The sequence below is a fragment of the Borostomias antarcticus genome (genome assembly GCF_949987555.1).
Source record: "Borostomias antarcticus genome assembly, chromosome: 1".
Lineage (NCBI taxonomy): Eukaryota > Metazoa > Chordata > Actinopteri > Stomiiformes > Stomiidae > Borostomias > Borostomias antarcticus.
The window spans coordinates 39,448,008-39,472,283 of record NC_140234.1 but is presented as its reverse complement, the minus strand read 5'-3'; positions in this window follow the sequence as shown (position 1 = coordinate 39,472,283).

The following is a 24,276-nucleotide window of genomic DNA, read 5'->3' as shown; positions in this document are numbered from 1 at the left end:
AAGGTCCCCTTCTATTTGGTGTGTCACAGCCAACTCGTGCTTCGTGTAGGCCTATACATCATGGCTGCATTAAAACAATATTGTGTTTAATTCGTGAGTAGCGTATTGTGACATATAGGAAAATTCGAAATGCCTATCAACATTTCCTACCTGACAGGACGCGCTACCCAATAATTGAACATAATGGGTGGTAGGTCATCCTGAGGAGGTAGGCTCTATGCCAACTTTTCAGAACGCCGGCTGAACAAAATCAGTCACTCATTTAGCTATCATCATCATCATTAGCCATCATCATTAGCATTTTTCCCTGGGCTTTCAAGAAGTCCCAGACTACGCTTATATGTCCCAATACATGCTCTTTATTTTATATTTTGTAGACTATAATGTATGAATTGGAACTATCACGAGGTCTCGCCTTGACTTTTTAATAGATTAGCAGATGAGCTTTAGTAGGCATAGCTTCCTTTTTGTTATTATTAGATTGGGGTAAAATCAAAATGATTATGAGAACGCTTGAAAACGTCATCAACAAGGGACAGCTCCACTAAGGACGTACCTTACAATGTATCTTCAGATACCCACTAAGGGATAGTCTGGGAAACACTCGTAGGAAAAACTGTCCCTTTGCCAAGGTATACCTTAGGAAGCATGGTAGATCGCAAGGTACATCGTATCTGGGAAACGCGTCCCAGAGCTGTTCACACTTCTCACAGCAGGTAATGGGTGGGAACATGCACAATGCCAATGTATTATTCTATGAATAGTTCCAAAATGACAAACCATGATTCTACCAACAGGCCTCTAGCAACCCAATTACAGGCCATTCTGCCCGAACCTGTAGAGCCCCCGTAGTGGGGAAGATGAATGTCAATAAACATTATCAAATTGGACATTTCTATCGTCCGGACTACGATAGGCCTCAGTGGGGTTTGGGACTTGAGTTTGAAAGCAAGCTGGAGGGTTGGCTGTTATAACAGGTAAGCCTACTATGAATATGAATACAAGATGAAGTTTCAAGTTTTTTTATTGTGACATAGGTACATAGGTTACATGATGCAAACATAAGTTGTAAAGGTACAAACAATAGCAACAATATGCATAATGAACAGGTACATTGGAATTCTTGTCTTCGCTTGTCCTCACAGTATCATATCAGTATTGGTAAATTCCTCATTCCAGTCCTAGGTACGCAGTTCGACATTTAAAGGCAATTTACTGGCAAACTAGCATTCTATCAGTATCACGCTCATCTACTTATCCCATCTGATCATGGATGGCTGTGACTGTGTCCATGATGCAGGCAGTGCAATTACATAACATGTCAAGTATTCAATAGTGCAGAGTCAGTTGACTATTGTATAGTAAGGGATCTCATCTTCACCAGCCGAATATTGAAACAAAAGCTCCATTTGAACCAGAACTATATCGCCGAACGCACTACATCATACCTTTCACACTGTAAACTTCCACCGCACGTTGTAGAGAGCGCGAGCATGCGCATCCGCGGTAAAGCTAGACGATTGTTTACATCCTCCTAGCCATGCCTAACATGTCAACACATGGGTTAGTCATTTCATAAGACAACATTCTACTGAGACCGGTAAGGGGCTTCCTGGCGCTTCCTAACTTGAAAATGCATGTTTATCATAGTTTTTAGCAGAGGCCCATAGACCTCCATTATAAAGGGAGTGCGCACACAGAGGAAAAAGGAGCTAGCTTACTACTGCACGGATCGATTAAATGTTGGTGTGTACAGATCGGTTTCATTGAGGACAAAGCGACATTTGAGTTAAACTTGCTATGACAGCGGCGTTCCCCTTTAATCTGACATCACAAGATGTGGTTGTTGTCTTGTTATAGCTGTGCCAAAGTGCAAGGACCGAACTGAAGAAAAGCATGTGCTCTGCCATATACGGGAATAGCCTTCAAATTAAGACTTTAAAACAATAAGGGTCACTCTGCCTGAGTTTAAAACTCTTATAAGTAGGCTACGATTAAATTGGCTATTAAATCGGATCAAGAAGGCTACGATAAACCTTAGACTATGATTCAGTATTAACCTACTTGTCTTGTTTTTAATTGAACTCTGACGTTATGTTTCCCTGTTGTTTATTTTAATTATGTTATGTTTCCCGGCTGTTTATTTATTTATTTATTAAGTAATTAATTGATTTGATCAGAGAGTCATTCAAATTTGTAGGCTGTATTATAGATAGCATTTAGATTTGTTTCAAAATCACAAAATCTGTAGCCTATCGTTATATTCAAAATTGGCCTATACCGTTTATTCAGAATACCGCAATAATCCTGGTAGCCATTTGAGCATTGTCGCGCGCAGCCAGTGGACTGACTGCTAGTGATGGGCACACACACACACTACACAGCAGCTGACCCCAGAGCAACCTACAGTATACTATTGTTTGTGTCAATTCTGTCAAAGCTGGAACTTGTGTGTGCATAACCTGTATGCCACCCTGTTGTGATTTAATTTGATTTAGCTCCCCTGCATTTTAATCATCTCATAATATTGTTATCATTAGAGTAGTCTAAGTTTGCTGCGCTCGCCAGCTCTCCCAAAGTGTATTGTTTTATCCAGTTTTCTTCACTTGTATACCATATCTCTGCGTTTAAAACCGCGCACTAACATTGGCGGTACACAATAATTCGATTTTTTGGATCCGACGCTTGGACATCGAGCCCCAAGTCTAGATCAAACAGCTACGCTGCCGCAGCTAGCCGCGGCTAGCCAGCCCTAACCAGCTCCTGACTGGGATAGCCCATTAGCCAACAGGGGACAGCCGTCCCCTGCCTTTCCAGTACCAACCCAACACACCGGAGGCCGTGCCTTGCTCCCAGTAGATCGCGTGAGTATTACCAGCACTACTAGGTAAGTAGCCCCCACTCTCCCGGCTAGCACTGCTAGTTAGCAGCCCCCACTCCCCCTGCTAGCACGGCTAAGTAAGTAGCCCTACCTCCCCGTTAGCATCACTACGTAAATAGCACTCCCTCTCCCCGCTAGCATCGCAGGTTCATTGCTATTTTCCAGTTTTATCCACCTGCATACCATACCTCCGTGATCAAAATCGCGTATAAACATTGGTGGTACCTGAGAGTCCGACGTCTGGATCTCGAGGTCTGTTGTCTTTGGTTTTCGTTTGTTCTTCAGTTTGCTGAGCGGGATTTACAAGCCAGCAGCTGAGCCTTGCGTTTAGCAAGTAGACTAAGGTTGTTATCCTCTGGTTTTCGTTCGTTTTACAGTTTGCTGAGAGGGATTTACAAGCCAGCAGCTGAGCCTTGCTTTTAGCAAGTAGACTAAGTTTGTTGTCTTCTGGTTTCGTTTGTTTACAGTTTGCTGAGCGGGATGTACAAGCCAGCAGCTGAACCTTGCTTTTAGCAAGTAGATTGGGTTGGTTGTCCTCTGGTTTTCGTTGGTCGTTGGTCAACGTTGGCCGTTGTTTTGCTCAAGCCAGCAGCTGAGCCCTGCTTTCAGCAAATAGATTGGCGGTTTTATCCTCTTATTTTAATTCCGCAATTATTTTAACGAGTCTTGCGATGGCTCCACACCCTACCGCCGCTAACTGCTCGGGTTGCCTCCAGCGTAGCCAAATAATCTCAGAGTTGGAAGGTAGGATCTCTACTCTACACTCTATACATCAAGCCGAACATCTCCTGGACTCACTGCTACCCGACCCAGATGTCGGCGTCCAGCCTCCCACTGCTCCACCGTCGGCGGCATCCGGGGGTGGGGATGTGGATTTTGGTTTCCTCCTGAGTGAGAAATCCTGGCCCAGACTCGGAGCCGGACCAAAGCATCTAAGCTCCACCCCTTGGACCACTGTTAGGAGGAAACGAGGAAGGGAAACCTCCAGGGTCCCCTCACAACCTTCTGACGACGACACCCTCCAACTGAGGAATAGCTTTGCTTTACCGGCCGAGCCTGTATCCAAAAGGTCCAAGGATACTAGCATCAGCTCCTCGTCCCGGCTCCCTGCTACTGGGGCTCATTTCACACCCTGCCCTACTCAGTACCATACCCATACTCCGCAGCCCACCCATACCTCCCTGGTTGGTGAGCGGCATAAAAGCCAGGCTAATAAGCCTGCTCCCCGGCCTGAGCATAGCCCAGTCCACCGAGGGGACCCCCGGCCCCCACCCTCTACCACTTGGCCTTCAGGTGTGAGGCAGCAAAGGAAGTCCCCTAATCCAGTGGGCCCGCCACTGATCCCGCCCCCCCATCTGTGCTCGTCATCGGATCATCCATGGTGCGCCATGTAGTGGTCCCGAAAGCCCGGACCTGCTGCTTCCCAGGAGCTAAGGTCTCGGACATCAGGACTGTTGTCCCATCACTCCTCGCAGATTATCCCCTGGCCTCATCCATTATCATCCATGTCGGAACAAATGACATCAAGCTCCAGCAGTCTGAGCGGCTGAAGGAGGATTTCAAGGCCCTGATCTCCACTGCTCAGGCGTCAGGAAAGACCTGCATCATCTCTGGCCCGTTCTCCTCCCCCCGGTATGGTGATGCCAAATATAGAAGGATCCGTCAGCTCCACATCTGGCTGAAAGGCTACTGCTGCTAGTTGAAGCTTCCCTTCATAGATAATTTCACCACTTTCTTGAACCGCTCGTTCCTCTTCGCCAGGGACGGCCTTCATCCTAGTAGGTCAGGTGCCCGTCTGCTCAGTATGAATATGGACCTGACGCTGAGATCTTCCAGCGTCTGATGTGGGGTTAGCCCGACCCGTCTCAACCACCCTACTGCCAAACATAAACCTCCTGTACCCGCGGGTCGGGCTACACCAGCTCCATCTCACCAGCGCCCCATCACCATAGACCTTGATTCCCTACCCCTCACTGAGACCTGGCATAGCGACGTTTATATTTCTATAAACGAATTCTGCCCACCTGAATATGCCATTCAGCGAATTATCTCCCACCGCACCCCTATTACCATAATGAAACAGTCAGGTGGATCTAATATAAAAAACCTGATATCCGTTCCAGTGAATATACCATCCAGGCCTACTAGTCAGGCGAGCCAGCCCTTTTTTCGAGAGCTATTTCAATGGCGATTCTAAATGTCAGGTCCCTACCAAGCAAAACTTTTCTCATTAATGATCTTTTATGTGAACGTAAATTAGACTGTATGTTCCTAACTGAAACCTGGCTAAATATAAATGGACCAGCAGCCCTCATTGAAGCCTCTCCTCCTAACTACAGCTTTTTTCAATCTATCAGAAGTGGGAAAAAAGGTGGAGGAACAGCCACCATAGCTACAGATGCACTCAGCTGCAGGACCATCTCCTTTGATGATTTCGCCTCTTTTGAATACCACGCTATTGTCCTAAAATGCCAGCCCCCAGTTCTGGCAGTAACCGTGTATAGGCCTCCCAAACAATGCCCTGCCTTCTCTACAGAATTTTCAGAACTCCTGTCCATCATCCATACAAATTATGATAAGATTATCATCATTGGAGATTTCAACATACACGTGGACACTGAGGCGGCCTCGAAAGCTAGGGACTTTATCAACCTCCTAAACTCCATGGATTTTACCCAACATATCTCTGAGCCAACCCACAACCGCGGCCACACCCTTGATTTAGTTATTACTAAGGGCCTGACTATCACTGTTTCCTCTATTAGTGACCTCGCCCTCTCCGACCATTTCTGTATCTTCTTCACTGCATTGGTTCCTAAAGTCAAAAGTAGTACTGAGCGCTTTATCAAGAAACGTTATCTTACCTCCGCAGTAGCCGATAGTTTTAGAGAAATAATGACCACAAACAATTGATCAACTCCAGAAGTGGGGCCCTTAGGAACTATTGAAGACCTGGCAACCACCTTTAACACCAGAGTAAGGGCAGCCTTGGATTCTGTAGCACCTATTAAACTGAAAAGGATCACAACCAATAATAAAGCTCCATGGCGAAATGAGGAAACATATCAACTAAAGAGAACCTGCTGAAGTTCTGAGCGTATATGGCGAAAAACCAAGCTACAGGTCCACCATGATATTCTCAAAGAACATCTCTCTGCTTTTAATAAAGCAATAAGAAATGCAAGGAAAGACCACTTCTCAAAATTGATATCTATCAACCGAAATAATTCAAGAGTGCTCTTCTCAACAATTGATAGCCTAATAAACCCTGCTGTAAAAACACCTGATAACCTGCTCTCTACCTCCAAATGTGAGGAATTTGCAGCTTACTTCAGAGATAAGATTATGAATATTAGGAGAAATATCACTCAGGAAAGGCCATGCATCCCATTCACAGATCCTCTCCCTCCATGTAATGGACATATGAGCCTGTTTACACTGATGGACACAGAAATGTTGAGAAAAGTAGTATCCAAACTCAAAACCTCCACATGCCTGCTGGATCCCATCCCCACCGATTTTTTCAAAACTATTTTTGACTCTGTATCCTATGACATTTTATCCATTGTTAATGACTCCCTATCTACATGTGTCTTCCCACCAATACTTAAAACTGCTCTGGTGAGACCCGTACTGAAGAAAAACAACTTAGACACTTCAGTTTTTAGCAATTTTAGACCAATCTCCAACCTTCCCTTTTTGAGTAAAATTCTGGAAAAAATTGTTTTCAAACAGATTAATGATTTCCTAGCTACAAGTTGTACCCTTGACCTTTTCCAGTCCGGCTTTCGTGCCCACCATAGCACAGAGTTGGCATTAGTCAAAGTTGTAAATGACCTCAGAATTAATGCTGACTCCAAATAGCTTTCTGTTCTCGTCCTCCTGGACCTGAGTGCAGCCTTTGATACTATAGATCATGCAATCCTCATCGAAAGACTGGAAAAGTGGGTTGGCCTCTCTGGCCCAGTCCTAAATTGGCTTAAGACCTATCTAACCGGTCGTGATTTCTTCGTTGCCCTCGGTGAATATAGCTCAGGAAAGATCCCTATGACCTGTGGGGTGCCCCAAGGATCGATCCTAGGACCTCTACTCTTCAGCCTGTACATGCTGCCCCTTGGCAGTGTCATCAGGAGACACAATATTAGCTACCATAGCTACGCAGATGATACCCAACTCTATATTTCCGTAACACCCAGTAACTACAGCTTGGTTGACTGCCTTGTCAAGTGTATTACAGATATAAATGTATGGATGTCACATAATTTCCTCCAACTAAACCAGGACAAAACAGAAGTACTGATCATTGGAGAAAAAGCTGAAAGAGAGAAACTAGCTGCACACTGTCCAGGAATTTACATCCAAACACCTTAGCCTTTGTCTTTGTAATTTATCACCTCCCCCCAAGTCCCCTGCAAAACCCCAGTTTCAGTCTAATGTAAAACACCAACTCTCCCCCCCTTTTGTGATTGTAAACACACTCTGCATAGCTCTGCCTCGCTCTTTTGTCCAAGTCAGAAAGGCCACACCTTGTCTTTCCTGCCCTGATTCAGACCTTTTGCTTTTCTTTGTTTTCTCATGTCACATGTCTTTACTCTTGGCCACGCCTGCCATTTCACATTCATGTACAATGCAGTAGCCAATCACATCCTGAAAACACTGTACCTTTGTTTTGGACTGTACATAAGCCACAGCCAGAAGTGACTGACTTCACTTCTCTGACTGAACCACCTTTGCTGCGTTTGTCAGGAAGTCCTTGCGCAAGTATTTGATTTCATTCAATAAACCAGACTCAACCTTTTGAACGTATCTTGGTAAATCTTTGGACTACACCAGTCTAAAATAACTATCACAGTTTGGCGAACGGGAATGGGAGCACTGCCTGCGTTTGCTTCGGGATTCCAGTGGAAAGGACTGATCGGCAGACGTGTCGGGTCCATAGTGGGCGTTGGAAAATCAATTTTCTCTCTTGCGCCAGAGCGCAAGGTGAGATTATTTCCTCAGTTCTTACACTGGATTCTTGAAAGCTCACAGGTACGTTTAAACGAACCCTCTTATGGGTTGAGTTGTATTTGCCTTGATTTGGTTCAGCTTGTTGGTCTGGATTGTTTGAAAACGGAAAACCCCAGCGTGGGTATTTAGTAAGTAACTCCTTTTGGCCGGTCGCGGAGAGTTTTAACCGCGAGCACGTTGAGAGAGTTTTGCTCAATGGAGATGTAGCTACAGGGCGGAATTGAGAGTTTTGCAATCCGCGTTTTCTGGTAGAGATTTTAACCAGAGGGGCTGTACATATTTGGTAGGATCTAGACATCATGGTTTAGCCTGGACCAAATTGCTAGTGCAGCCGAGAGTGTTTTATTGTAAACGTGGGCCTTTGTTTCATGTTTGTGGGTTAAGTCGTATATTAGTCGGTTTTGGTCGTCGTTTGGTCATCCTTTGTTTGCGTTCCCGTGTGTCTGCTACGTTCTCTCTTGCATGTGCACGGGGGGGTTGGTCGTCTTATGTGTTCACTGTTTGAGCCTCGGCTCTTGATAATTGTTTGTTACGCGCGCCATGGATCCAGGTAAAGTATTGTTTTGTACCCTTTTTAGACTGTTACATTTCTGCTAGATTCCCAGTAGGCTAGCTAACTGGTTGCCTAGGAGACGCCGGAAAACAACTCCCGGTGATCCGCCTTGAGCCAGAGGGAGAACAAAGAGATTCCTGACTGGGTGAGTACTAAGCGAATTTTAATGTGTCTTAATGTTTGTTTCTTCGAAATTGTATTCTTTCCCGCCGTGAGTTAACCATAAGGTTTCTTTTCGTTGCTGTTTTGGGGTTTTTAGGCTGCGTCATGATTATTTGGGATTTGTTTCTTTAAATTTCCCCGCGCACAACCAAAGACCACATCCGGGTCATACATGCAACATTTTGGGATCACCACTAGGTGTCCCTGTAACCCCGGCTAATAACATAGGGCTAGAGGAGGTCACAGGATTCTACTGCTAGCCTGAGGAGATTGTTGCGCTGAAGCATTACTCTGCGAGCGTTTGTTGGCAGAATTTCGTTATGTGCTAAAGCACTTTCGATTTCTTACATCCACATCTGACATTTTAGTGTTAAATTCTAAGATTCGGGCTCAGCTAGAGGGTTAAGGGAAATGCCTGTTGATTCTCTAGACTGGTCTGTTTTTAAGATTAGATTACCCCCTCGACTTGTTGCGCCATTAGCCACGCCCCTTCTTTCTACGAGGTATTTGTCCGAACAGGTCCGGAAGGAAGAGCCTCCGATTTTGAAGTCGAGCGCCACCTGCTGGACTTCCCTTGAACAACCCATAAGGGTGATTTTAAACTAGCCAAGATAGAGAGTTTTAATTTTTAAGGTAAATAAACAGGATAAAATAGATGTAGAGCGAACTCAAAAGTCTGACAGGGTTGAATAGGTGTTTGATTCAGGAGTTTTGTTTCAATAGTCAATGAATGGCCATAAGCTGTTCGTTTTATGCATTTCTACTGTATGAATCTTCATTCATATAATGATAATGTGTTTTGAGGAGTTGGCTCTAGGCCTTCTCCTCTGCTATTGAACCCAGTCTGTGTTTTGAGTCTTAATTTTCAGGTGCTATGGACCCTGGGCGGCAGGTCTTTGAGGAGCCTGGATCATGCCTTCCTAGGGTTGCCAGTATCTTAATCTGAATGCACCATCTCATAACCCAATTATATATTTTTTAAATGAGTATGTTAAATATCTCATGTTTATAGTTTGAGGCACATTCATCGGGCCTGAGTGTTTTTCCTGAGTGGTATTTTACAGACAACTGTCGTTCCGGGAGTGATGGGTGAATGCCGAACCAGGAGACGGGCACAAGACACCGGAAGTTACTGGCCTGTTTCCCTACAGATGGGCGATCTGGGTTTCGTGAGATGCAGACCAACGCCATGTCACCTACTCACTGTGAGCGACAGATAAGTATGAAACAGGAGCAGTGCCCAAATACTCTATCATCAAATGCAGAAGAGGGAGGGTTTAGATATACAAATTTTAGCTATACAAATAAAGCTTTGATGGAGTATTTTGATTAGTTAATTGTAAATGAAGCCAGTTCATTTTAGTGTCATTTTCTTTGACCCATCTCTATTTTTTATCCTGACTTCAGGGAATTTTTGCTTTCACCCTTAGGGGGTGTTGTTTTGTTGAGACGAGAATATAGCGTATTTTATTTTCAAAAAAAATCGCAAGAGAACTGCTAGAGCCAAATCCAATTGCCTTGATCATGACTGGGGACTAAGCGTGTTGAAGTCATTCTAACACTGCCCCTGATGTCACTGTAGGCTACTGCAGACTGGCTCTAAATGACACTTGAACAGTCACCCTGTTTAAGTTTTCCTGACAGAATAACAAATTTTTTTTCCCCAAAGCAGGAGCTTGCGCTTAACCATGTTTCTGAGTATCTCCTACAGACTGTTGAATAACCGTTCCTGACCAAAGAAGGGAACAGGGAGACCAGACCAGAGGACTCTCTTTTGCTCTGTTTTGTCTCTGTTTGTCTCTCTCATCTGTGGATCCACAGACGGAGCACTTCATCAGCCTGTGCTGGAGGCGGGAGCGCCGAGGTGAGCCCTCCGGCAGCACGACCCGGGCCGGCCCTAAGTGGAGCAGTACAGGGATGGACCGGGTTCAGTTCAAGAGCCTACATTTCTGACCTACAAGCATCTGCTCCACCTGCGAAGAAAAAGAAATGAAGGACTAAGTGCACATTTCCACCACCAAACTAACCTGTATCTAGGGCCTAATGACAAACCTGTACTACCTCGTTCATGTTTTCATTATGCTTTCAAACTAGCCCACGGGCCAGATCATGTTTCAAAAACAGGGGTGGCGGAGGATGTTAACAGATGTCTCCAACAGAGTGAGGACCGCCATTTCCTGAGGCTAAGGAGGGGTTCCTGCATCACATCTCTCCTGGGGATTGGGTCCTAATCCACGACCACAGACGAAGGAGCTGGAACTCGCCGAGGTGGCTCGGGCCGTACCAGTTTCTACTCATCACGCAGACAGCGATCTGAGAGGACTTCGTTGGACCCATGCAAGCCATTGCCGACGGGTCCAAGCAGCAGAGGACGGTCCACCAAGGGATCGCAAACACCAGGAGATCAGAATGCAGCTGAACCAGAGGGCTCAGAGGCCAAAACCATGGGCCATCACACTGTCCTCTCCTCTGACGAGGAATCGGAGGAAAAATGACCTTGCTGGTCACCTCCTCACAAGATGCACCACACACACACGCACACACACCTGCACACACTAACATTGAACATAACTGATTCAATCAACGCGACATTGAAGTTGCGATCTAGAAGAGAAGACGCCTTGCATTCCCCAAATGACATTCTATTGCCCAAAAGAGAAGTGCCACCTAAATGACTGTTGGGATACACTGTGAAGTGACCTTGACAGTCACCGCCCACTCTCCTCTCCTCTGATGAGCAATCGGAGACTGACCTTGCCGGTCACCTCCTTCTCGTGGTTGTTATGACAACATGGACAAGCTCAACAGCAATGACTGCACCTCTAACCGCACACACTGGAACCTACATTGAACATTCAGAAACGCAAACATGGAAGCTACGATCCAGAAGAAATTACATGCGATTATTCACAACAAGAGTGAATGAACTTTATAATTATCTTGAAAAAATATCATTTTGTTTACAAGAGTTGCAATGGTTGAAACATGAGTTGATAAATAAGTTTGGGTTTTTCCTCTAAATTGACCAAGAGGTTTTTTGCCCCTCTTACACTGGTAACCATTTTATCTTTTTTTTGCCTTGTTAAATCAAGTTTGTTTTTTGGTGAATGGTTGTCCACTCTTAGACTATAAATAGTATATAATCATGTCATTTTTTTTATCTTGTTTCCTGTCAAATTTCTGAAGCAGGGGTTTTGGTGTGTGATTTTGCACGTTGAGAGAAAATAATTAAAAAAAAAAAAAAAGAGATTTTTTTTTTTTTTTTTTCTCCACCTAGTGGAGAGATTATTTCCTTTCCACATGTATAGCATAGCTGACTGTTTACACTGTGTTTGGATTTTATTTTTGTGTGCCTGTTCAGGCACAAATGAGGGATTGTCCAGGAATTTACATCCAAACACCTTAGCCTTTGTCTTTGTAATTTATCACCTCCCCCCAAGTCCCCTGCAAAACCCCAGTTTCAGTCTAATGTAAAACACCAACTCTCCCCCCCTTTTGTGATTGTAAACACACTCTGCATAGCTCTGCCTCGCTCTTTTGTCCAAGTCAGAAAGGCCACACCTTGTCTTTCCTGCCCTGATTCAGACCTTTTGCTTTTCTTTGTTTTCTCATGTCACATGTCTTTACTCTTGGCCACGCCTGCCATTTCACATTCATGTACAATGCAGTAGCCAATCACATCCTGAAAACACTGTACCTTTGTTTTGGACTGTACATAAGCCACAGCCAGAAGTGACTGACTTCACTTCTCTGACTGAACCACCTTTGCTGCGTTTGTCAGGAAGTCCTTGCGCAAGTATTTGATTTCATTCAATAAACCAGACTCAACCTTTTGAACGTATCTTGGTAAATCTTTGGACTACACCAGTCTAAAATAACTATCACAACACTTAAAAACTCTGGAAATTGACACCAATTTCCAGGCTAAAAACCTAGGTGTCATACTTGACTCAGATCTTAATTTCGAAAACCACATCAAGAATATTACAAAGAAATCCTTTTACCACCTAAAGAACATTGCCAAGGTGCAACCCTTTCTCTCTCAGGCTGACACCGAAAGATTAATGCATGCTTTCATCACAAGCAGGCTGGACTACTGCAATGCTCTACTATCAGGCCTACCAAAGAAAGCAATCTCTAAGCTACAAATAATACAGAATGCTGCAGCACGAGTCCTCACTAAGACTAGACGAAGGGCACACATCACACCAGCGTTAAAATCACTACACTGGTTACCAGTCAACTCTAGAATAGACTTTAAAATACTATTACTGGTCTATAAATCTCTCCAGTCACTCAGCAGAATATATTTCAGACATGCTTGTTAAGTACATGCCCAACAGACCACTTAGATCCTCAGGCACTGATCTTTTAACAGTTCCAAAAGCCAGGACCAAGAAACACGGAGAGGCAGCTTTTAGTTTCTATGCCCCCAACCTCTGGAACACCCTACCGGAGTGCCTAAAAAGGGCCGAAACAACGGAGGTCTTCAAGCGAGACCTCAAGACGTACCTTTTCGACCTAGCCTACAATCACTAGCTAGGACCTTGAGACACAGAAAGGCAGCCTCAAACCTACCTGTGAATCCTCTGTATACATTGGTATTAATCCTGCTATGCAATGTATGTATATCAAGTAGTGTACAGAAGCTGGTTATCCTGAAACAGGCTTGTTCTGTTCTGACTGCTGTGTTGCTTCAATGACTCAGTGTGCTACTAACCGTTTTCTGTCTCCCCTAGTGCCTCTCTCTCTCCCTCCTATCCTCTAACCAGGTCCAGTGTCAGCTGCGGAGCTGTGGATATCGTAGTATTTAGTACACACACACACACGTACACACAGACACACATCAGTCCACATCCGGCTTTGGCCTGGACCTGATGCTCTTAGCCTTTCTTGCTCCGAAAATTTAATTTAATGTTATTTATTGTTCTTTAAATGTTCTTAGCCATTAGACAAATATATTCCAGGAGCTTGCCCCAGGTTGCCTGTTTCAATATCTGTGTGGTCTGTATGGCTCTATGTGCTACTAACCCTGCTCTGCCTTCCCTCTGCCTTCCCTCTCCCTAGTGCCTCTCTCTCTCCCTCCTATCTTCTAACCAGGTCCAGTGGATGCCCCACTGTCACCAGCAGACCTCCCGAAGTCCGATAGATACCCCCGTGTCTGCTGTGGTTGATGTAGCATGTCCGTAGAATATTCTCTCTCCTATGATGCTTTTAGCCTCTCTCACTCTGAAATGTAATTTAATGCAATGTATTGCTTTATAAATGTTCTTAGCCGGTAGACAAACATACTCCTGGAGCTTGCTCGATCGCCTTGTTGAGAGGGGTCAGGGAAGAATTTTTACAGCTCACTTATCTGGCCCCCAGGTGATTACTGTTTTTTTGCTTCCCTCTGGAATATGTAGAGAGTGGGTCGTATGCCCACCTCCCTTGTTCTCTGTAAAGCGCATTGTGTTGCCTCTGGGTATGAAATGCGCTATACAAATAAAGCTTTGATTGATTGATTGATCATAATCATCATATGGTATGATTGTTTTAGACAGCCACAACACCAAGATGTAGCAATAATAAACTGCCCAATAGTAATATCAGAGGGGACCACTAGATGTGGCAATAATAAACTGCTCAATAGTAATATCAGAGGGGACCACTAGATGTAGCCATAGGAAACTGATCTGTCAAGATTTATAGATGGTGAGGCTAGCAGTCTAAGACTGCTGGAATAAGTCTGCTCTCCCCTGACCGCTTGGATACCCCGATTTCCTCCTGTTAAATTCCTAAATTTTCCGCTTTTCCCCCCCTGATCTGTCAAAAGATTTAATTTATTGATGCTGACACTGCAGTCCTGACTACAAACACAGTCTACGCTTGCCCATGTACCGGTATTGTTCCCAGTTACCTAATTTCTCCCTATTCTCCCCCTTGCCGGATATAATGGCATATCACAGGGACATATGTGACAGCCGCTGGTGATTTGGTCCGCAACTCGGCAAACCCTGAAATATAATTTTTTCTGTTTTTTTTCCTTTTTATTTTTATTTTTGTATTACGAAAGTTGAAGTTGTGAAGAACCCACTTACTATAACAGACAACAGTTTTAGGTTCACGAAATACGTATAATTAGTCTGCAAACTAAGCTCGTTTTTAGCTGATTTCGAGTCGGGTTTGGGGGCGGGCAGATCGATTAGCATGATTCGGTTTCATTGGCTATTGCTTCCGGGTTCTCCGCCCCCCCACGCTTCCCCAACACGCCGGCTTTGTTTACATTCAGTTCCAAGTTTAACCATGGATGCTACAGCTTTTGCTAAAGAGAAGACGGGGATGGCATCCAGGACATGGAAAGAGTTTTAAGAGCAGCTAAAACTCCAGCAGAGCAGGACTCGTTCGTACACGGAGTTTTATTCTTGATGACCTGTGATACAGAGATGACTGGTTCAACAAAGCAAGTTGCTACCAAGCGAAAGTTGCGTCGAACGATGTACCAGATTCACACCACTGTTGTTTGCTGCCAAGCATTCTGCTTTGCTTTGGGGTAAGCTATCTTTATACTATCTGTGCTGTTTACATTACATTAACGTTAGTCGTTTAGCAGTAGCTCCTTTCTAAACAAGTGACTAAGTCTAGCTAGCATAACAAAGGCACTAGCACTAACTAACAAAGGCTAGCTAGCTAACGTTAGCTAACATGCTAGTTAGCTGAGCTGTCCCTTCGTTCCTAAACTAGCCAGCTACCTAGCACAGGGACATGGCTATAGCTAGTGAGCTATCCCTTTGTTCCTAAACTAGCCAGCAAGGCAGCTAATATCTAGCCAGCTGCCTAGCACAGGGACATGGCTAGCTAGTGAGCTAGCCATTTGTTCCTAAACTAGCTAGCGAGGCAGCTAATATCCAGCCAGCTGCCTAGCACAGGGACATGGCTAGCTAGTGAGCTAGCCCTTTGTTCCTAAACTAGCCAGCGAGGCAGCTTATATCTAGCTAGGTAGCTATATTATAGAGAGAAACAGAATGAGAGAGCATGAGAGGTATGGTAGTCTGACACCTTTGTTTTTTGTTTTGGTTACAGGATGAGCAAAAACAAGCTCCAGGCCTGTGAGGATTTGCAGCTCTCCCTTGGCCCCTCCAAACCAGCCAGCAAGAAGATCACTATGCACTACAGCTTTGATTTTGCACAACAGGTGAGAAAACGTTCATCCTATGATGAGTGTGTTGTGACGTGGACCTACATTGTGACAACTGCCGTGGACAAAACAAGAACAATTTTGTGCTGTGGTACTGTGCTTGGCGGACCATGCACAAGCTTCACCTGAAACCCTACTTCCGGGCACTCCCACAGATTACGAGTTACCAGCACTTCAGGTAATTATCATGCATCAGCTAGTCTATTTAATCAACACATTCTGGTACTATTTTATCTATATGGAGTGCCAGTACTGTGGGCAATAGTTTAATGTACTTTCTTCCTTCTATTCTATTGCAGTTTTGATGCTGAGAGACCTGGCATGGTTCTAGCCAGAGAACACCGTGATGCACCGGCAGTCGAGTTTCAGCTGCTGCGCAAGCCTGATGTCCTGCCCCCCAGAGAAGGTCTTCTTGTGCAAGCCCCACCCGGACTGGACATGGCCAGACAGACGTATCTCTTTGACAAGATCAGAGAGTTCTGTTCTGATGAGGGACGAGACGTCACATGTCCCCCACCAAACTCCACAGCAGCTCAGAACAAGACTGTCCGCTTGTAGATTCACTGCATATCATCAGGACGGACAGCACTGCAGGAGAAAGGCCACAGCCTTTTCCTGTTTGTATACTGAAGCGTTGCTTGTTCTCTTGCACAGACTTGCCCACACTTGCACAGACTGCATTGTCAGAATATTGAATACTGAGCTGAGTACTGTTGTTATTACCTTGAGTATTGAGCTGGGGACTGTTATTACTTTGTTGTACACTTGATCACAATGAACACTATGCACCTTGTCTATACAACAGACAACTGACTACACTTTAACACTTAGACTGTTGCCTTTTTTTGTACACTTTACTACTTATGCTTGTACTTAATATCATGTATGTGACAATAAAGAACGTTAAATTTGAACTTATATTGATCTTATATTGTGTTGTGAATGCAGTTGAGAACAAGATTAATACTGGGGTCATCAGTGAGAGACCACCCCACTTGGCAGCCACTCTCAGTTAATACCCCAAGTTGACAGCCACTCTGACAGATAATGACAGATCATCCAGTGGGGGAGTGGCTGGGGGTGGGGTTACCAGGCTATTGTTCACGCCCATTACCTGGCAGTCAGAGGTGTGAAAATGTTCCTGATCTTTCCAGGAGGATTTCTCAGCTAAATTGATTTGGCAGTACTAGCATTCAAAAGGGCATATCTTCTTCAACTATGTTCAGATTTAAATGTATGAGACCTCATTTGAAAGCTTACAATCTGCACTTTCATAATATGTAAAAAACTGAAAAATGACCTTTGCCTAGTTGAGGACCAAATTACCAGCGGCTGTCACATATTTGGGCACAGGTTGGTGCTGAGTCGACGTATTAGACACCGTTGGATTTGTGCCAAAGTAGGGATGAGGTATGGACAGTGGGTTGTGGCAAAAATAGAGGCGGGGATTACGGCAGGCTATATAAAACATTGCACAGATGACAGAGTTGTTGTTTTCGTCGAGGGGGACCCCCGAGGACCAACCGGTTTTTGATGCTGTTTTCATTGAGGGAGCAATAAAGACCTGCTACATTGGACTCTGTTTTCTTCAAGTGCCTTTATTAGTTAGGACTTAGAACTATTTTGGATTCAGAATTATTCTGGAATTAGATTTATTTTGGATTTAAAATTATTTTGAAAATTGACCAAGGATATAGAAACGTATTTTACTCAACAATTGTCGAGCCAAGCCAGGAGGAGGCGGCATCTGATACCCAACGCCGGACCTGATCTGACGGCATCAGCACACAATTTCTAAAAATAGAAATTATTACAAGGTAAGCAAAGTCTGCTAATTAGGCTATTAAGTGTGTCTGAAGTGCTCAGATCCGTCCCGGCTATTTATATGTCCCTTCTCCGAAGAACCTAGAATAAATCTTATACTGACCCATTAAAACTGTGTTTGATCAGATTTGGCTATAAAACATCAAAAGGCACTGCCGAAACGGAGTCCAATATAATCTGTAAATTGTCTGTCATAACTGTCATGTTTTATGTGTATGTGCCATGGAGTGGAAAGTGTGAATGGATAGCATGAATAACTCCATGTGTAGACTGTTATTTTTGATAAGCCTACCGTAACACTAGTGTCAAGAACTAGAGAATGCATATGCAGGATGTATAGTACAGACAGTGAGCAAGTGTAACAGAACAGAGTTGGGAAGAAGACTTGTAGATACATAAGCAGATAAATAGCCTACTGTAATTCCCCGACTGGATCGGGGAGGTACATTTCCCCGAACTGAAGCGGGAGAGACCGAGACAGATGAGATTTGTACAGATGTGTAGTTATATGTAAATAAGTAATTTCCCGATTGACGCAGGGAGTTGACATGCCCCCGACGGACACAGAAGAGGCCTAGATACCGCTAAGGAAAGGGAGGTTAATAAAGTTGCCAAGTGAAGAGCAACTGCGCACTGCCAAGAGGGCAATAAATACTGCTAAGAGATAGCAAAACTGATCAGAGACGTGTAGATAAAAATGTAGATAAGTGTATCGTGATCGTAGGTGCCGAAGCGGGGATAATTGGCAAGCAAAAAAATAATTTACGATAGTAGGTGCCCAACAGACGAAAACTGGGATATTTGCCAAGTAAAATCTTTCACGCATCGGTAAGCTAAGGAAGGCGCCCATAAATTTAAGCGCCGTGTAGCTGATAAGAAAGTACAGTGAAGTGAAGAATAAAATCACGGCCCACGTGGGGCCCAGTCTGTTTCATGAAAAAGATTCATAAAGTAGAGAAAGGAATAATAAAAAATAAAAAAAAACAGGTAACAGGCACCACAAGCGAAAACAAGCATTGGGCGCTATATAATACTGGAGAGTAGGCACTTTATTTGCATCATCGCAGTGTTTTGGGCTCTGGTTATTCTGTTGCTGTAACATAGAGTGAAAGTTCTTTGTTTTTGTTTAATCTCTCTCTGTCCCATTCCTCATCACATTAGATTAATTTAGTCCACAAGCCACACACACACACCCTCTTACAAGCACACACTCACACACACGCATACATGCCAAGGGCGTAGGTTTGCGTATGGACGGTCGGGACATGTCCCTACCAACATTTTGGGAGGCCCAAATTGTCCCTACCAATTTTTAAACAACCTTGACCGTACCAATTATTTTTGCATTATAGATATTAGACCGTTAGCCTACCCCTTTCCTCCACTGTGAATGTGCCATCCCAGTATTCTTTTTATATTTTTTAAACTCACGTTTGATTGGCTCATTTGGCTGAGATAGATCATTGCATTTCTCAAATTTTCGCTTGATCTGAAGACCAACAGTCTTACAGACAGACGCTGACAGCAAGCCATACAGTTGTGATTCTGACAGCCATTTAGTTAGGCTACATCCACCACAATGTCGCCTCCCCCTCTGAAGAGGATTAGAGATATCAGGAGCTTTTTCTCCGCAACTGTAAGTAACGTTAGCGTTAGCTAGGTTAGCTAGCTGCTGGTAAACTAAGTAGCTAACGTTAGGCAGTAGCCACATGAAAACCAGCTAGGTTGGTGCTAGCTAATGTTACCTAAACTAACATCACTTGTCTTTCCATTGTGGCAAATTATCAACCGGTGATATAAGCTGGCTAGCTAGCGAACTGTTAAGATGGCTTCTATCCTCCTGTAACATTAGGATAGCAGCAGCCATTACATTATTATACATTAGCTGCCCATTTAATCGAATAGGACATCATGGCGTCCTCACAACTAATGACCGTAAGTGTCCGCAATGAATACTAGCCGATGGGGTATTAGCTATAGCTTTGTAAAACCCAGTCTGTGCTAGACGTGATGCTAATTTTCGCTATATTAAACTCCCACTAACTTATGCTAAAAATGTCAGTTTTATTAAAGTTGTAAGTTTTGATATAAAAATAAATACATTGTTTTAGCCTGACAGGGGTTCTTGTTACAATTATAGGGGAAACTGAATACTCATACGGTAACGTTATCTAGAGGTTAGCCAGCCCATTAGAGCCATTAACGTTACTTTTATGAGGGCTCAGGTCTGTTTTTCTTTATAGCTCGTCCCTGTGTAGCCTGTTTTCTTAGTTATTAGCAAACGTATACTTGCTAACTGGAATCTCATAATTTCCCTCTCACTATATTGGCCGGAAGGTGTTTTAAATAAAGTAGTGTATGTTGAAGTACATGGGATTTATTTTTTCCAACTAGGGTATTGAATTGGGTATCCAGGATTGTGGAATTTAGCAATTGGTATTGCCTACTGTCTGGTATTTTGTTACTCCCCCAATGGACAGATATATCAATTTATGATTTGAATGTCAGTCTAAAAATCCAATGAAAATCTCAATTTTAATCAAATCATTTTTATGCATGAAACAGCAGCAGTCGAGAGAGAGAGAGAGTGGACGGACGCAGCAGCAACCAAGAGAGAGAGAGAGTGTGGAGGGACGCAGCAGCAGCAAAAGTCGAGAGAGTGGAGGGACGCAGCAGCAGCAGGCAGGATGTTATACAGTAGACTAACAACATTGTATTAGTATTATTCAATTTCATAAATATATGAATATATAAGAGCTTTAACCTCTCGTCCCCAGCAAAAATTGTGTATGCAGGCTACACTGTTATATGGTCCCTACCAATGTTGAAACCAAACCTACGCCCTTGATACACGCACACACACACACTCAATTCAGACACACATTCACAACACACACACACGCTCACGCACGTACACAAGTCACCACACACCCATACACACACACACACCACACTCACACACACTCACTCATACAACACAGAGCACACATACGCACCCTCTCACACACACACCCACACACTCATGCCTGGTATAAGAGGGGTAGAGACGAGATTTTTCAGTAGAATAAAATAATTGTATGTTTTGTTTTTTCTTGAGAATAACTTGGATATAGTGAGTGTTTTGATTTATAAAGACTTTAGGTGATAAAGACCGGGGGTAGACTACTGTGCCAAGTAGCCTAGATGAAAGAGCGTTCGCTACACGGTAATCTGAGGAGAGCACCGATAAGAGAAACAAAGCGTCTTTTAAAAAGGGACATATCAAAATAACGGACAGGGAGCGCATTTTTAAAAGCGAAGATGCCCATATATGGTACTGTTTTCCTGTTGTTTGGGTGGGCATTTCTCATCTGAGCAAAGACTCAAGTTGCATGCTTGATTTTCTTATACAGCCTACTGTATAAGAAAACTATCACTGACTACCATTTCTTTGCACTTCTCCTGAGATACAACCTGGTGTCTGTTCTGAAGTGTCCTCTGGCCAGAGCATTTTTTTTATTTAGGATATAGTTTTCTTCATATGCCGAAGTTCACCAGTGTGTTTTTGAGGTTATTACCCTTTCAAAACAATCCATTACAATTTGGTGTCAGAACGAGGAATGCCGGCCTGGGCGAGGGGCGGCGAGACGTGCGGCACCGTCAGACTGATCACCCCGCTAATTAAGCGGCTCTCAAACCCTTGCCTGATTCACAGAGGCTGAGTGACGAGAGGGACGGCCCGGTGCTCCCGTCCTCCAACCGATCCAGCATTTCAATAGAAACGGGTATAAAAGAAATGCACCTCACTCGGAAAATAATTGAACATTTGTTTTATTGTTTGTTTGTTTTATTGTTTGTTTGTTTTATTGTTTGTTATTGTTTGTTGAACTGTTGGGGTTTAATTGTTGGGTCTTTAGTATAGTAAGCTACTGTAGAGGAACTGGTGTCTATAAGCCTACTGTAAACTAATAAAAACTGTGCAGTATAGGAACTTCAACGTGGTTGTTGTGATAACCGTTTTCACAGGGAAAGCGAGGTACTGAATATTAGTCTGTTTTTTGTTTTGTTTTGTCAGTACTAACATGTTCTATTTGAAACATATTTTGAAATAGTTACTCTAGTCGGCTCAAGTCATGTGACACGTGATCAGGAAATGTGTGGGCATTTCATGTTGAATCATGCGTCTTGCTGCTCCAGTTTTTGTTTGTTTTTTGTTGTCCTGACAGTCTACTCACGTTTCTATGAATTATGAATTAGAATAAATGAGAGGTGAATGGTTATTTTCACGCGTGGCTTTGAAGCGATTTACATAATGTTAAATGACATGAGAAGCATTCAATTCTGTTAAAGTAAGGTTGAGGTCCGCACACAGCTACTCCACAGGGCTATTTATTAGGTAAAAGGTGACAACGTTTCGACCCATGTGGGTCTTCGTCAGGTGATGTTTGTCACTGCCCCAGCCCCTTAAATAGGGTTCCCATAATTGACACTACGTGTTTTCAAGGTCACCCCTAGGGGTCAAAGTTCATAGTGCAACTATGTACAAATTTGAATGGTTCAGTGTGCAAACATTTAGGACTGGTGTATGCATTAGTTAACAGTACAGATGAGGTTTTCTATACACTTCACAAGGTAATGTGAGAAATGACTCATATTAGTTAATCACATTCACAATCGGCCATGCTGTTCCTCTATTCACATTCACAATAGGTGGTCATGCTGTTCGCCTGGAGGTCCAGGGACTTGTCGTTCTTCATCGCCTGTTTTATGGTGCACACGAGTAGAGGGGTTAGTTCTAGAGGAAGGGAACTACATCATAATCCTCATTGAGGCCTCCAGGTTGGCGAGTGTGAAGCATTCAATTCTGTGTAATGAAACTATTTTCCTGTATTGTCTTTGTACTGTTTTACAAAACCGAAAAGATTCCAAGAAAAGGACACCAAAACGGTCAACTGTACTCCGGCCTCCGACATGGCACATCGAGGACAGAATACGAACTAGTTGACTTATAGAAGAGCCAGGGATTAGGACTTCCTTGTATTTTGTGTGATAACTTGTGTACACCAGTGCACAATTGTCTGCTTTTTTGTTTTATTTTTTATTTTCTATTTGTTTTTTGTGTGCCTATGAACTAACTGAGGACGCGGTCCTGGGTTCATAGATGACTGAACTAACTGAGGACGCCACCCTACCACCACCATACCACACCTGCAGCACACATCCACACCAGTGGCAGACGGAGCCAGGGTCAGGGGCGCAACTCCGACAGATCCAGTGACAGACCTTCCACTGGCGAGACGGGGGGCCCCAGCGTGATGTGCCAAAACCAGCAAAGCAGCGTGCAACCTCGTGTCACCAAATGCTGGCGTTGTCATCAGTGGTGTCAGCCCGAGATGCCACAACAGTGACCCATGGAGGGGCTACATCAGACATTGTTGAACAGTTACGAACATTCTTGGCTGATAGTCTGACGCCCAGACGAGCGGCCATACAGACAAGAGACTGAGAATTACAGCAGCCGCGGGAGTAGTGAGACAGTGACGCCTCAACCCTCCACAGCTCAAACCAGGAGGGGGACAGCCTACCAGCCCACTGAATCGATCCAGGCTGGACGGTTTCCAATGATAGAGGTGCCGAACGTGTACAGAGGGATCTCCCTTGTACTCAGATCCTACTCAGCAGCGGAAATCATGGAGCTAGCAAAGACATTGCACAACCCGCAGGAGTGTGGGGGAAAGTTTGTCGGAGCGTTCCACGACCTATATAGATAGAAAGATACTTTCTTGGGGAAATTCAATGTATCTAATAGCTCACGGCACAACATAACATAGAACGACATAGCAATAGTATTAACACAACAAGAGACAGACGGCAGAACCAGAGCTCTGAGACATCTCCAAGACAAAACAATGAGGGCCAGGAAGACCCCATAGAACTCTCTGTGTGTACTGTGTGGTAAAGTTGGACAGTGGAAGAACGAATGCCCAGAGAACCCTGAGGGAGGCCAGGAGCAGCGCCATTGCTACCGACCAGCGAACAACCCAAATGCAAAGGCGTGGCACCCGGCGAGCTGACGCGAGGAATCAAAAACACGGGAAGAGGCATTGGGGGTGAGTTCGTTCCATTTTCCCCTGATACACAAGTGTTAGTGCAGAATATATTCACTGATTTAGAAGCATTGCTTACACCACTCACAGGGAGCTATGCCCGAGATACACCACAACTAAAAAGCTCGTTACCTGGAGTAAACTTAAGTGAAATGGTGTCATTTTTAGTGGACACACGGGCGGCATCATAACTCATTATCAAAGAAAGCTTAAAGAATCATCCTAAAATTAGTGGCAAATTAGAAACCAGCGTCAGACATAGTTTTATGTTTTCTAGTGTATGGTCAATTAACCTGGTGGAGAGGGAATTAATTTAGGCATTTGGGCTTCACATTATACCGACCCCAGTGGGCCTGGTACTGAAAAGTTAAAGACTTAAAAACTGTCCACGAGTCAGAGATGGCCTAGAGAAAAACAGCCACTGTATGTATATCAATGGTTGATCACTTCTCCTACCACTGATTTGCTCTCTCATGCACGCACACGCTTAGGGGAGACAGACACTGAGCTTATGTTATAAGGTGCACCCCATTGTACTGCGCATGTGCACAAGGGAAGGAATAGCAGGTTTGAGGAAAGATGG